At 44.1% G+C, this 11,953-nt stretch overlaps 1 long non-coding RNA gene across 1 annotated transcript; it reads right to left on the bottom strand.

The window, feature by feature from the left end:
- Window positions 1–2,780: 2,780 nt before the first annotated feature.
- On the bottom strand, window positions 2,781–10,610 carry LOC147143000 (uncharacterized). The gene is made up of 3 exons (XR_015087911.1): window positions 10,129–10,610; window positions 6,729–6,793; window positions 2,781–4,522 (listed from the first exon to the last, which is right to left on the bottom strand). It is a non-coding gene; the product is annotated as an uncharacterized LOC147143000 (long non-coding RNA).
- Window positions 10,611–11,953: the final 1,343 nt, after the last annotated feature.

The raw sequence follows: 11,953 nt of genomic DNA, 5'->3' as shown, positions 1-11,953 counted from the left end.
TTTTTGGTTTTCCTACTCGGACGCCGTTTTTCATCCGCCGCAGCATTTTGTGTGTGCGCCGCGATGACAACAATGGCCTTCACTGTCATCGTTTGTCACCACACCAGTGGGCTTGTATTAGCGTGTGCGTGTGACGTGGGCAAAAACGTTCAACCGCATCCTCTGAGTGCAAACAGGAAAAGAGTGACCCAGCCCACTGATTGTAACTGACGTGCATGTGTGAGAGAGCGCATATACGCTCATGTCACAAGCCAGGGCCTCGTTGCCTGGGCTCATTGTTGATGCTCGCCGGTGTGTGTGCGTGTAAGCGGCGCTATTTATAGCCAGAAATAACAGCTCTTTGTGCTCAATATTGCGTGTTTGTGAAGGTGCTGCCTGCCTGGTCGACTGTCACCTCTTAAAGCGTATTGAAGATGTATTGTAATGACGCGTAATGGCGTATGGATAGCAGTGCTTCGACCTGGTTGTTTACGGGCCAGATTTACTGACTCATACATCACGCGGCGTAGCAAGGAGTGTGCATGTGTGTAGAAGCACACACAACGTTGGCTCTACTGTATATTCAAAACACTTTTCCCATAGGAAGTCGTGCAAAGCGAATTAAATGGTTCGGCATTATAAAACCTTGTTAACCTCAAGTGCAAAAATATGTTCACCACCGTGGGAGGTCAGAAAGGCGAAACTATCAGAAGCACCAAAGCGCATTTACAACTTCAAAATCGAAAATAGTAACCTTGAGCTATGAATGATGATGACTTTGTTTTGAGCCGTTGATCAGATGATTTTTTTTTTTGTTTGTTTGTTTTGGCTTGCAAGCGCCGTAATGTGACTCAACTCACGTCACAACAAGCAATAGTTGGCACGAAGTGGACAATTCATTAAAAAAGGCTTCAAGCTGTTTTTGACACTCTCAGACGAAGGTTACTGTCAAACTAAAAAAAAACCTCCTTGAATTCCACATTGCGTATTAAAAACAGCTCCACTAGCTTAATGCTAACATACTATGGGAAACTGCAAAGGCACATGGGCTAACAGTTAGCATGTGTTGTTACCCTTAAAGCATCAGCAAGGATACCTTAAAGCATCAGCTATCAAAACACAAACATGTTCTATGTTTGTGTTTTGATAGCTGATGCTTTAAGGTATCCTCTGTGAAGGACAACCAATATTACTGCCGTACTGAGAAGCCGAGGCAACATAAAAAAAAATAAAAAAAATAAATGAAACTCCCATTCATTTCAATGAGGTACAATTATTTGACATACTGGTTGAATTGTGAGCATGTTCACAAACTCGTATCTCAAGTCAGCATTGTATTTAAAAAAAAAAAAAAAAAAATTCACAAAATTGAAATGATTTATTCCTTAAAGTCCTATTTCTTAATTTGCCACTTTTAACTTGGCTGCACTGCTTCCAGTTCTTGTGCATGTTTGTTTGTTTTTTTGGTCCAATCAGATTTTAGCCAATTTGTGTTGCTATGTCATCAATCTAATCTGCCCAGGGCCTTCACAATCGGCATTGCTGGCCCACGCCACTTGACTTCGACAATAAGAACGATACCTAGTGCTGCTCCATAGGTATTGCTTGAATGAAATTTGGAGAAGAAGGACTTTTTGTCATATCTATTCAAATGTTCCATATAAACCTGCAAAGGGAGACACGAGGGTCCGGGATGTTGCAAATCAAGAAATGAGATTCAACAGAGGTCTAACGGTCACATTTCATCCTCTCCTTGGTGCTACTACATTTCCCAAGCAGCCTCAGGGCACTTAAGACGCTTCCAGTGCAGGGTGACGCTTCCGAAGCCCTTTGCGTACGTGCTCTGGTTGCGAAGCAACAGGCACGCCGATACGGAATAGTGAACGCAAAGGGCCGAGACGGAAAATATAACAATACTCACTGGGGGCCAACTGGGGGCAGTATAAGAAACACAGAAGGATTTACAGTTCGCTGAGATGCCTCAGCTCCTCTCAGCTCATGAGTGCGGCACTAATATTACTCGTTCCGCGCAGAGGATGAAGAACATATGCTAGTGAGTACTGTTGTGTTGTGTGTCTACATGTGTTGCTTTGGCGTTTGCGCGTAAGCCCGCCTTCCGCCTTAAAAAGTCAGCTCGGTTGGGCTCAAGATCAGCCGCCACATGACGACAAGCGCAGTCGAAAATTGACCACAGGAACGCCTCCAGGCTGCACTGTATGTAAAAGCGATTGGTCACTTTTTGTGAATCACCTCATACCTCAAATGTTTCAGTATGCCGGCGGCATCGTTCTAAATTTAAAATTCATTACTTTCCACTCAAAAGAAGCAGCAGACCTACTTTTGTGTTCACAGGGCGCCTGTAGATGGAAGGGGGGGGGGGTTAATATCTTGTAATCTTGACACCCCCCCCCCCACCCCCATCCCGCCAACAAATGGGGTGGGCCAGCTCATCACAGCCACATTGGTCCTGGGAGGTAAAATATTAGTCGGCCTACTGTAAGCGTGGGTAATAATCCAAGTCACGGGCCGCGCTGCATTTCGAGCGCTTTCTATAGTTCATACAGAGTTAAGGCATCCTGCTGGAAGCTAACTGAGGGTCTTTAAACAGCCTAGATGGCAAATAAACTCACACAGGGACATTGACCATTCTGCATGAAGGACTTGTTTTGTATTTAATGCAGAGTTACATGCTAATATGCTATTCTGCCCGCTGTGTGAGTACGAAGTGAGAAGGCTCCTAAGTAACTTGACGAGAAATAGACGGGAAAAAATGGGATGTATATATATATTTTTTTTTTAAGTACAGAAAAGTACATATAAACAATCATGCATCACAAATAGTCTTAGTGAACATAAGCAAATGTAAACATCAAAATTTCCCTCAATCATTATAATACTTACATTTACTATCCATACAAAAAAAAAAAAACAGCTGTAAACAAAACATATTGTGAAATTAAAAACGTGTGAGGGATCAAATTTTGAGCAAGATAAAAATGAAAGAATAAAGAAAGCAAGCTAAAGAATTGTCATTTACATTTCTTCGGAACACTCGTGGCAAAAACTATATAATGTGCCGCCATCTGGTGGTCGACGGTGGAATTACACCCGACAAACGTGTCCAGTTATTAGCTGGACCAATAAAAAAAAAGCCGCAAAATATCGGGACCGCGAACCCGTAAACCTGCGTTGGAGGCGGCTTTACTCGTCTACAACGACTACACAGCGCAGTTGAAGTGCAACACACCGAGTCAAAAGTGAACGGCGACATTTGTGTGACTTGATGAGCAGGGCAGCCCCACGTAAAAGGCTGACAAGAAGCGCTCTCTCCTCTTAATTCCACCCCCACGCTTACAGAGCGCCAGTCTGCCTTTGGAAGCATGTGCTCGCCGCTGTCACCAGATTAGCAGGTACATAGCTCTAAAGCTGCGCTCAGGAAGACACTATGTACGGAACACAGGCTGCCCTAATACTCTTTGGCTCCCTTTTCGAGCCGACTAACAAACCTGCCAGTCGGCTGGCCGGCCCCTTCTGCTCTCATAAAAAAATTGGACCCGGCCAGCCGGCTCATATAAAATCCGCGTGAGCACGGTGTAAATAGAATCCTATGAAGTCCTTGCAACATAATGCAATCCAGTGAGAAGGCCCCCCCCCCCGGCCCACCAGCAGAATTGGACCTCAGTCATTATTGATCGGCTTGTGAAATATCTTCCAAATATGTCAACGGGCCAATGCTTTTCCCGTGAAAAATGAAAACTATTTTATCAGTCCACACACTTGGATTATTTGTGTTGGTGCACTCGACTGTGAAGGCAGCGCAATGGAATCGCTGTGCCTTTAAATACCAGCAGCACAATTGGCGCCAACGTTGTCATCAATGTAATTGCGTTTTAAATGTGTTGGAGGGGTCAAACGAGGACTATTTTGTTTTATTTTCCATTTTTGCCGTTGGGCCTGGAACGCATGCCCTGTGATAAGCGGTGTTCCCCATATACATTTTTCATTTTGTTTTATATGAATGGACTGTGACAAAAAAAAACGTTTGTTTTTTTTTTCTTATTTGACCATTATTTAAGAGATTCTCATTTGCATTGCTGACCTGGTTGCAGGCAGTAAAACAAAACTAAAAAGAATGAAAATACAACAAATTGTACAATGTGATCCCGTCACATGTTCATTTACATAATAGGTTAGACAGTGAATAACAAAGGTGGGCATTCCGTCAGAATCGAATCGAATCGAATCAGAGGCCTCTGAATTGGAATTGAATCGAATCGTGGGCCTCTGAATCGGAATCGGATCGAATCGTGAGATGGATTCCCACCCCTAATAAACAGTATCCCTTAGTAACCTTTTAAGCGATAATAAGATGAATGAAGTCCATGTGAAGATTGATCTAAAAAAAGTGCCGTAGCGCAGTGTGAGGGTGGTGGTATGCACGGTGAGCAGAGAGCCAAGCTAGTTTGTGCTGAGAGACGCCGAGGCTTTGTCCCGTCGGTGTCTTTCGATCCCATAAATTCAACGTGGAGCCTGCGGGGGGCGCCTGGGAGCCAAAGCAAAGAAAAACAATTACTGCTGCTTTGAATATCACTTTCACAACCTTGGCACGCTTTGACAAATCACATCAGAGAGTCTGAGTGTTTTTTAAACGGAGGGAATTCACCTGGTGACAGAAAACAAACAAGGCAGAACATTTTCATTCCGCGCGACGCCATCAAAACTTTGGGCCTCAACCCCTCCGCGAAAACCGCAGCCGGTGTAAATCACGCGCCGGCTGAAATATTTACCAGCTTCAGACGTCGTCGGGATACCTCGACGTGCTCGGGCCGCGACGAGGTGTCAGCGGCGTGCGGCGGAATCAATTATTTACACCGCCTGCTTTTGACTTCAAAAGGGCTGGCAAATCATGCGAGGCCAGATTTTCGGGAGGGCGGCGAAGGAGGAGGAGTCTCCCGTCGCCTGGCAACCTGTCACCTGCCTCGACATGCCAAAAGCAGCCACTTAGCCGCCGAGGCTTGCATGTTCTCCATACATGGCTGCCTTTTAAAGCCCCCTCAGCAGCTTGCGGCCGCAAAACAAAACAATTAGCTTAACTGAGTGTCTCCCGGAAAGAACGCGGCATTGATGTGATTATGCCCCCCCCCCCCCCAACCTCCCACTGGGCCCCCTCCGTCCCCTCCCCACAGCCTCTTGCATGAAAACAACGGTCACATGTCAGGAAGTTGCACCCGAGTCCATAAAAATGAACCTTAACAACACCCCCCACCCCACCCCACCGCCAGAGGGATTTGCTCTTTTCCCGCCAGCAAACGCCTAAACCGCCGACGTGACAAAAGCCTTGAAATCGTCTGACAAGTTCAAGCGTGCTCCATCGGGCACCCCGACACCCCCACCCCTGAGAAACCGTCAAGCAAACAGAGAGAAACATGCCCGTGTTGTCAATAAATAACTCCAAGTTGTCTTGTCATCTCCCACTTTCTCTCCTTTGTGCGTCACGCAATTGTCTCATTTTCGCACATGTGCTCATTCAACGGCGGCCATTTTCACAAACGTCCACAGGCTGAACCATTTTCAACAATCATCCAATAATCTCTTTTTTTTTTTTCAAGGTTCTCTTCCCCATGTATTTTTTTTTTTTTTTCAATCACAAAAATGTATCTGTCTTATAATTTCAAACCTGTATACCACATTTATGATCCATAAATGTTTTGGTCTTAATTGGTTAGGTTTACACTCAAATAAAGACAAATGAAGCACACATTTATACGAAAGGCGTTTTTTTTAAAGTCCATGCATTTAAAGTCAGCACCTGCGCCACAAGTTAGATGTTGTTTTAGGTAGTCCAAAATGCAGTCCACTTTTTTTTCCTCAGAAAATTGGCAGGTGCGCCGTGGGAGTGTAACCGTAAACAGCAAGCGACGCGCAGCGCCCCGTCTACCAAATTCACAAATACGCTAAAGTAGACTCGCCTCGGCATGAAAACGAAGCTGCGCCAGGGGTGTCAAACACACTTTTGGCGCAGGCCACTCAAGAATATTTGTTGGTTGTTCAACTATGGTTCAAGTTACTGTAATAACGTGACAAGAAAATGCTAGCAATATTTCAATGTTACTATTTATTACATGTGGCGATTTGAGTCCCGGGCATGCTAAACTACATTTTGAAAATTTCCCCACTGTGGGATCAATAAAGGCATTCTTATCTTATCTTACATTTGAATTGTTCACCAAAGTGCTTCTTATTGTGAGGTGAGAAACACAAAACAAATTCAACTCTAATTCAACAAATGTGCGGTGCGGTAACACATCTACACATTCAATATAACAATACTCAGAGATAGATCTTCTTTATCCTCTACAAGAAGCTGCGAGGCCAGTAACTCTGCCTGTCCGTCTTCTCCTGCCCCCAGGTGGCCAAAGTGAGCCATTATTTAGCCAGTAATTTGAGATCTGTACTTGCAAAGCCAACAAGTGACCTTCTCCGCATTTGTCGTGAAATCAACAGTCATCGATTTTTTTTCCCCCCTCCAAACATTCAAGCGCTTGCTGATTTATTTACTATCTTAAGAGTTGTGCAAAATGCTGCTTTGTCTTCTCACACCACCCAAGCTAATGAGACATAAATCCTGCTTCTCTCAACGCCACGCTGATACTGAGGCGTCCCTTTTAGCTTGTTTGATCACGTTGTGCGCCTGACCGCACGTGTGTGTGTGTGTGTGTGTGTGTGTGTGTGTGTGTGCGTGCGCGCACCTCCTCGAAGGCCTGCTCATGTGCGAAAGCTGCAAATGGACGCCCGTCCTTCCCTGGAACAAAGCCTACGAATAATAAAAGGACATAAACACATGAGGTGTTTTTCCACCGGCATCATAAAAGCACCTGTTCGGAAAACCCCAACAAAAACACAAGATTTTTTTTTTTTTTTTTTTAAATGAGCTGTAAATGTCCATATATTACATACCAATGTTAGGGGGGGAAGCGGGGGGGGGGGGGGGGGGGTTGCCCCCTTTCGCGTTGCCTTATTTGTCAGCATGTGGCTTTGGCCGGCTGACTTAAAACGAGAACACGGTGAGCTGACACAGGAAGACGGTTTGCTGCAAAAAGCAGAAGTCTCGAACGCATCCCGACTGAGGTGGGCACGGGGCCTCTTAAAGGAGCACGAAGGAACAACCGTCTCGGAATTTCAGTTGCTAACCGCAAAACCAGGGGCAGGAGGTGCATTTTGGATCTGGGCCTCAATTGGGGACTTTAAAACGGAAGTCGCCCCAAACATATTTTTTTCCCAAATATTTTCTATGCAGGTCCACTGGTTGAAACACAGCATTCTGATTAATATTGTATTTTGTGGAATATGAATTAAGCAACAAAATCCCCCCCCCCCCGTTTTTAGCCATCTCTAAAAGCGTCCATTTTGTCACGTCTGTCGACTGAAAATGACATCACAACTGTTCAGGGCTCAGGTAACGACCAATCACGGCTCAGATTCAGAAAACAGGTGAGACGCGATTGGTCGTGACCTGAGCCCTGAGCAACTTCGATGCCGATAGAAGTGACAAAATGGCCGCCCCCTGAGATGGCTAAAAATAGTCCAAACTCTTAAATGCTCCAATTATTTGCAATATTTTTTGGGCCATTTTGAATTTGTTTTTCTTTAATGGCAAGACGCTAATTAATGTGCATGCTAAAATGCCAACAGCGTCCAGCCAAGTCCAGCATTATAACAGATGAGTTAAGATAAATGATCTGGGGGTCGCCATGGCAACGACTTTGACGCACTTTTTCTTATTACAGCGAGCCAGCGTACCCCATTTCCATCTTTATGAAGCGGAAATGTCCACGTGCTGCCGCTTTAATTGAGGCCGCGCGCAATTAGCAGATACGCGAGCGGGCGCCACACGCATGCGTGCCCATCTCACCGAAACAGCGCCATGCGCGAGGCCCGTTGCCAGGCCATGTGCCGTGGCCTATTTTTATGGCTTTTTCTCTCTTGACAAGCAGGAGGAAATACGCAGGCAGTTAACCAATCGCAGCTCAGCTTCAGAAAACAGGTGAGCCGTGATTGGTCGTTACCCGAGCCCTGAGCAGTTGTGACGTCATCTTCAGTCGACAGGAGTGACAAAATGGCCGCCTCCAGAGATGGCTAAAAACGAGTGGATTAGCTCTTATTCCAAAAACGCAATATTTATCAGAATGCTTCGTTTCAACTAGTGGACTTGCATAGGACATATTCTTGAAAAAATATGTTTGGGTTGACGTCCCCTTTAAGCACCAAAAATCACAAGGCCACAACCTGCCCTGATCAATTTGAATGACTTGAAACTTCTCACACAAGTCCGACTCAATTTTCAACCACAAAAATACAATTTGCACCACAATATTTTTTCTCAATCAGTAGCAATTTGTATCCCCAAATTAAAAAAAAGAATGCAGTCCTCACCCAATAAATATCAATGACCGGAAATCTGTCACGCACAAATCCAGTTCAATGTTTTCTTTTTTTTTTTTTTTTTTAAATCGAGGAAATTTCAACATTGATTATTAACAAAAATATGTGTGGCTTCTATGGAAAGCACGACAACACCGAGTGAAAAAGAAATGGGAATGCCAAAAATGGAGCAATCAGCGGCGGCAGCGACTATTCCGGGAAGCGCTTGTTTTCCCCTCATTAGCGCTCACGCCGCTAAAGATGCTTCTGTTGACAATGTGATACGGCTAAACGCAGCCGTGATATTTCCCCCAACGTGACCTCCAATCAAGCGCCTCGTCGCCCGCAGGCACACAACAAGCCCCCAAAAAAAAACGTTAGCGCCGCATCACTCACTCTCTTCACCATCTATGCTAATTAGCACACACACACACACACACACACAGATGCATTCAAATTCAGTCAACATTTGGGGGGTTAAAGATGCCTCCAAAGTTGGAATTTCAAGTCCAGCTGAATGTTCTCTACATGAAAAAGCCTTCGAATTGCGAAAATGTGACTAGCTTATTAAGGCATAAAAGAGAAAGAAAGTGCTATTGATTTGAAATGTCCTGCACGCATCACACTCAACCTAGAAAAAAAATGTTTACCAGATGGGACAGCGCCATGATGTCAAAATTGTAAATAACCAATTAAGTGTGACTGACTTGAAATTTCTCACACAAGTCAAGCTAAACGTTCTCGACCAGGAAAAAAAAAGCCTTCATATGGTGTCATTTTATTAGCTGATACTACGGCACAACATTTCAAAGGCCACACACGTCACCCAATTAGTGTTGGTGACTCGAAATGTCTCAAATGAGCGACGTATTTATGTATAAAAACGAACTTTTTTTCTTTTCATTTGAATTGCCATAATCCGCAATTGGGATCAGCGCTGATTTGCGCTGGATTGGCAGAGAGATGTTTGTTTGACTTGAAATTTCAGCTCAAAGCAGAAAAGGAATGCTTTGGATTCGAACATTTCACCAGATGAGGGCGATATTATTGAGCGACATCATTACAAACTGCAAAATGCTGCCTGACCTCACCCACAACGTAAATGACTTGACATTTTCTCACACACAAGACCAGCTCAAAGTACAAAAACATACTTTGGATTCGCGACAGCAACAAAACCGTGAAATGCTCAAATTTGTCCAAAAATGCAAACGATAAAAGGCGGAACCCGTCTTCCGGCCAGTTTCATTGACTTGAGACTTCTCACTCAAGTCCATCTCGGTGCTCAACAACAACATCAACAACAACAACAACAACAACAACATTTTTCGGAGCATGAGACTTTTGCCAGATGGGGCCACTGTTATTTAAACGCCTACATTTTCAAAGCCTCACCCGATTCATCTGATTTGCCATTTCTGACACACGTCCTCAACATCTATCCGACTTATGCGTGTGCGTGTGTGTGTGTGTGTGTGAGCTGTGAAAAGGCAGCAGGCCTCTTGTGAGTCGCGGCTTACAAGCTTTAAGTCACTTAAACCCCCCATCAAGGTAAGCATTCTTTGGCCACTCACACCTCCCCCAACACACACACGCACACACATGCAAAGAAGCAAATGTTTGCAGCGCTGTAAGTGAAACTAATGTTGGTTAAATACGACTTTTAAAAGCCTCTTCCCCTTTGGTGGCTGTTTTTTATTGAAAGTAAACACTGTGAATGTTACCTACCGCTGTGTTTATGTCCGAGACCTCCGCCAAGGCTTGATTGAAAATGGATGGCCAGCAAAATCAATGGCTGAGTGTCTACCAGCTGGCATCCGCATCGTTAATCAGCACCAAGGGGCTCAGGACATGGTGCGCTTCTACATTTCCCGTAGGTGGCAACGCTGCCTACGTTCTCGCCTGAATTTTTTCCCACTATTCGCAAGTGATACGAGTAACATATTCGCCACGTATCCTGCCAGCCGACTTCCATGTCCAATTTGAACGACAACAACGTGCAATCTGGATACGATCCACATTCAATTTGGATCGACTCGAAATGTCTCATTCGCAAGTCTAGCTCAAAGTACGAAAATATGCCTTGGATCGGAACGTTTTACCAGTTGGGGGCGCTGTTAGGGAGCGCCACGATGACACAATTTCAAATGCTGCACCACTCACCCAATTAGCAGATATATTGAAATTTCTCACACAAGGCCAGGTCAATATTGTCGAAAAAAAAACCCACAATGATATTCAACCACAAAACGTTAAAATGTAGAAGGTCGCGCAAGCTAGCCCATATGTGTTTTCTCAAGTGTTCAGTTCAGTGTCCCCCACAAGACATATTTTGACTGTGTGGAATTTTGTCAGGTGGAGGTGCTCTTATGTAACCTCCAAATTCTCTCAGCCAATTAGTTGACTTGGAAGTTCTCAAATTTGGCCAGATGGTGTTACTGTCACATTGAAAACGTAGCAAACACAATTAGCCTGATTTGAAATTTCTTACAGTCAAAGTCCCTCATACACACGAACAAAATCAGTCAAGTAGTATAGCTGAGCATCAGATTTTGCACTCTTATAAAAAAAAAATCATATTCATACCTTGAAATTTCTCACCCAAGTCCAGCTTTTGTCTTCTAATAATCGTTTGGACCGTGTTTACTGCTCTTAATCTACCATATGAAAAAAAAAGACAATAAAGTCTAACTGACTTGAAATATCGAACACACGAGTGCAGCTCATCGCTAGAAAATGTTTGGATCAGAGAATTTTTGCCGGAAAAGTTGTGACTCGTATTTAAGAGCACCAAAACATTTCCGAGACAGCGCCACTTAAAATGTCATTGACTTGAAAATTCACACACTAAAACGACCGGCTTGTTGTCTTCCACAAAATAATCTTTTGAATTGGACCCTTTTAATAGCTGTTATTGAGTAGCAACCTTTTTGAGAAAAAAAAAAAAAAAATTAAAATCAAAAAGCCGTAGCCCACACACGATTGACTTGAAATTTCTCACGCAACTGCAAAGTGACAAAAAAAAAAAATCCTGCAGAATTTGATCAAATTGTGGCACTGTATTGGAGCGCCAAACTGAAATGGCAGCACCCCCGCACACAAGTCTGAAGGACTTGAAATTTCTCACACAGGTGTAGCACTTCAAGATAGGCCTTCACAATTTGACCAAACGGACGCCAACGTGACAAGACTCAAGAGGCAGCGCCTCTTGCCCACGAAATTGAAAGTTCTCCCAAATCTCTTTCAACGAAACAATCTTTTTAGATCGAAAGATTTGAAAAGGCGGCCACCCCATAAAGTTCCACTTGAGATTCCTTACACAACTTTTAAGCCGCTGAAATTAGAAAAATGCCAAATTGCGCATGGCTGGCACTCGGAAATGAAGTGCGACGGGCCCCAAAACTGTCAAATAGTGAATTTTTACTGCAATTTCACGGGAAGATGATTGGAAGAATGAAATTTGGCTGGAAAATTTGCAAACAAGTTGCACACAAACAACAACAAGTCTCGCGGTGGCCTTTTTTTCTCTGCCGTGTGGAACAATTGGCCCACC

The sequence above is a fragment of the Filicampus tigris genome, chromosome 8 (genome assembly GCF_054856515.1).
Source record: "Filicampus tigris isolate MCC_2025a chromosome 8, RoL_Ftig_1.0, whole genome shotgun sequence".
In the NCBI taxonomy this organism is placed as follows: Eukaryota; Metazoa; Chordata; class Actinopteri; order Syngnathiformes; family Syngnathidae; genus Filicampus; species Filicampus tigris.
Note: the sequence above shows the minus strand (reverse complement) of the source record. Positions and strands in the feature narration are given on the sequence as shown.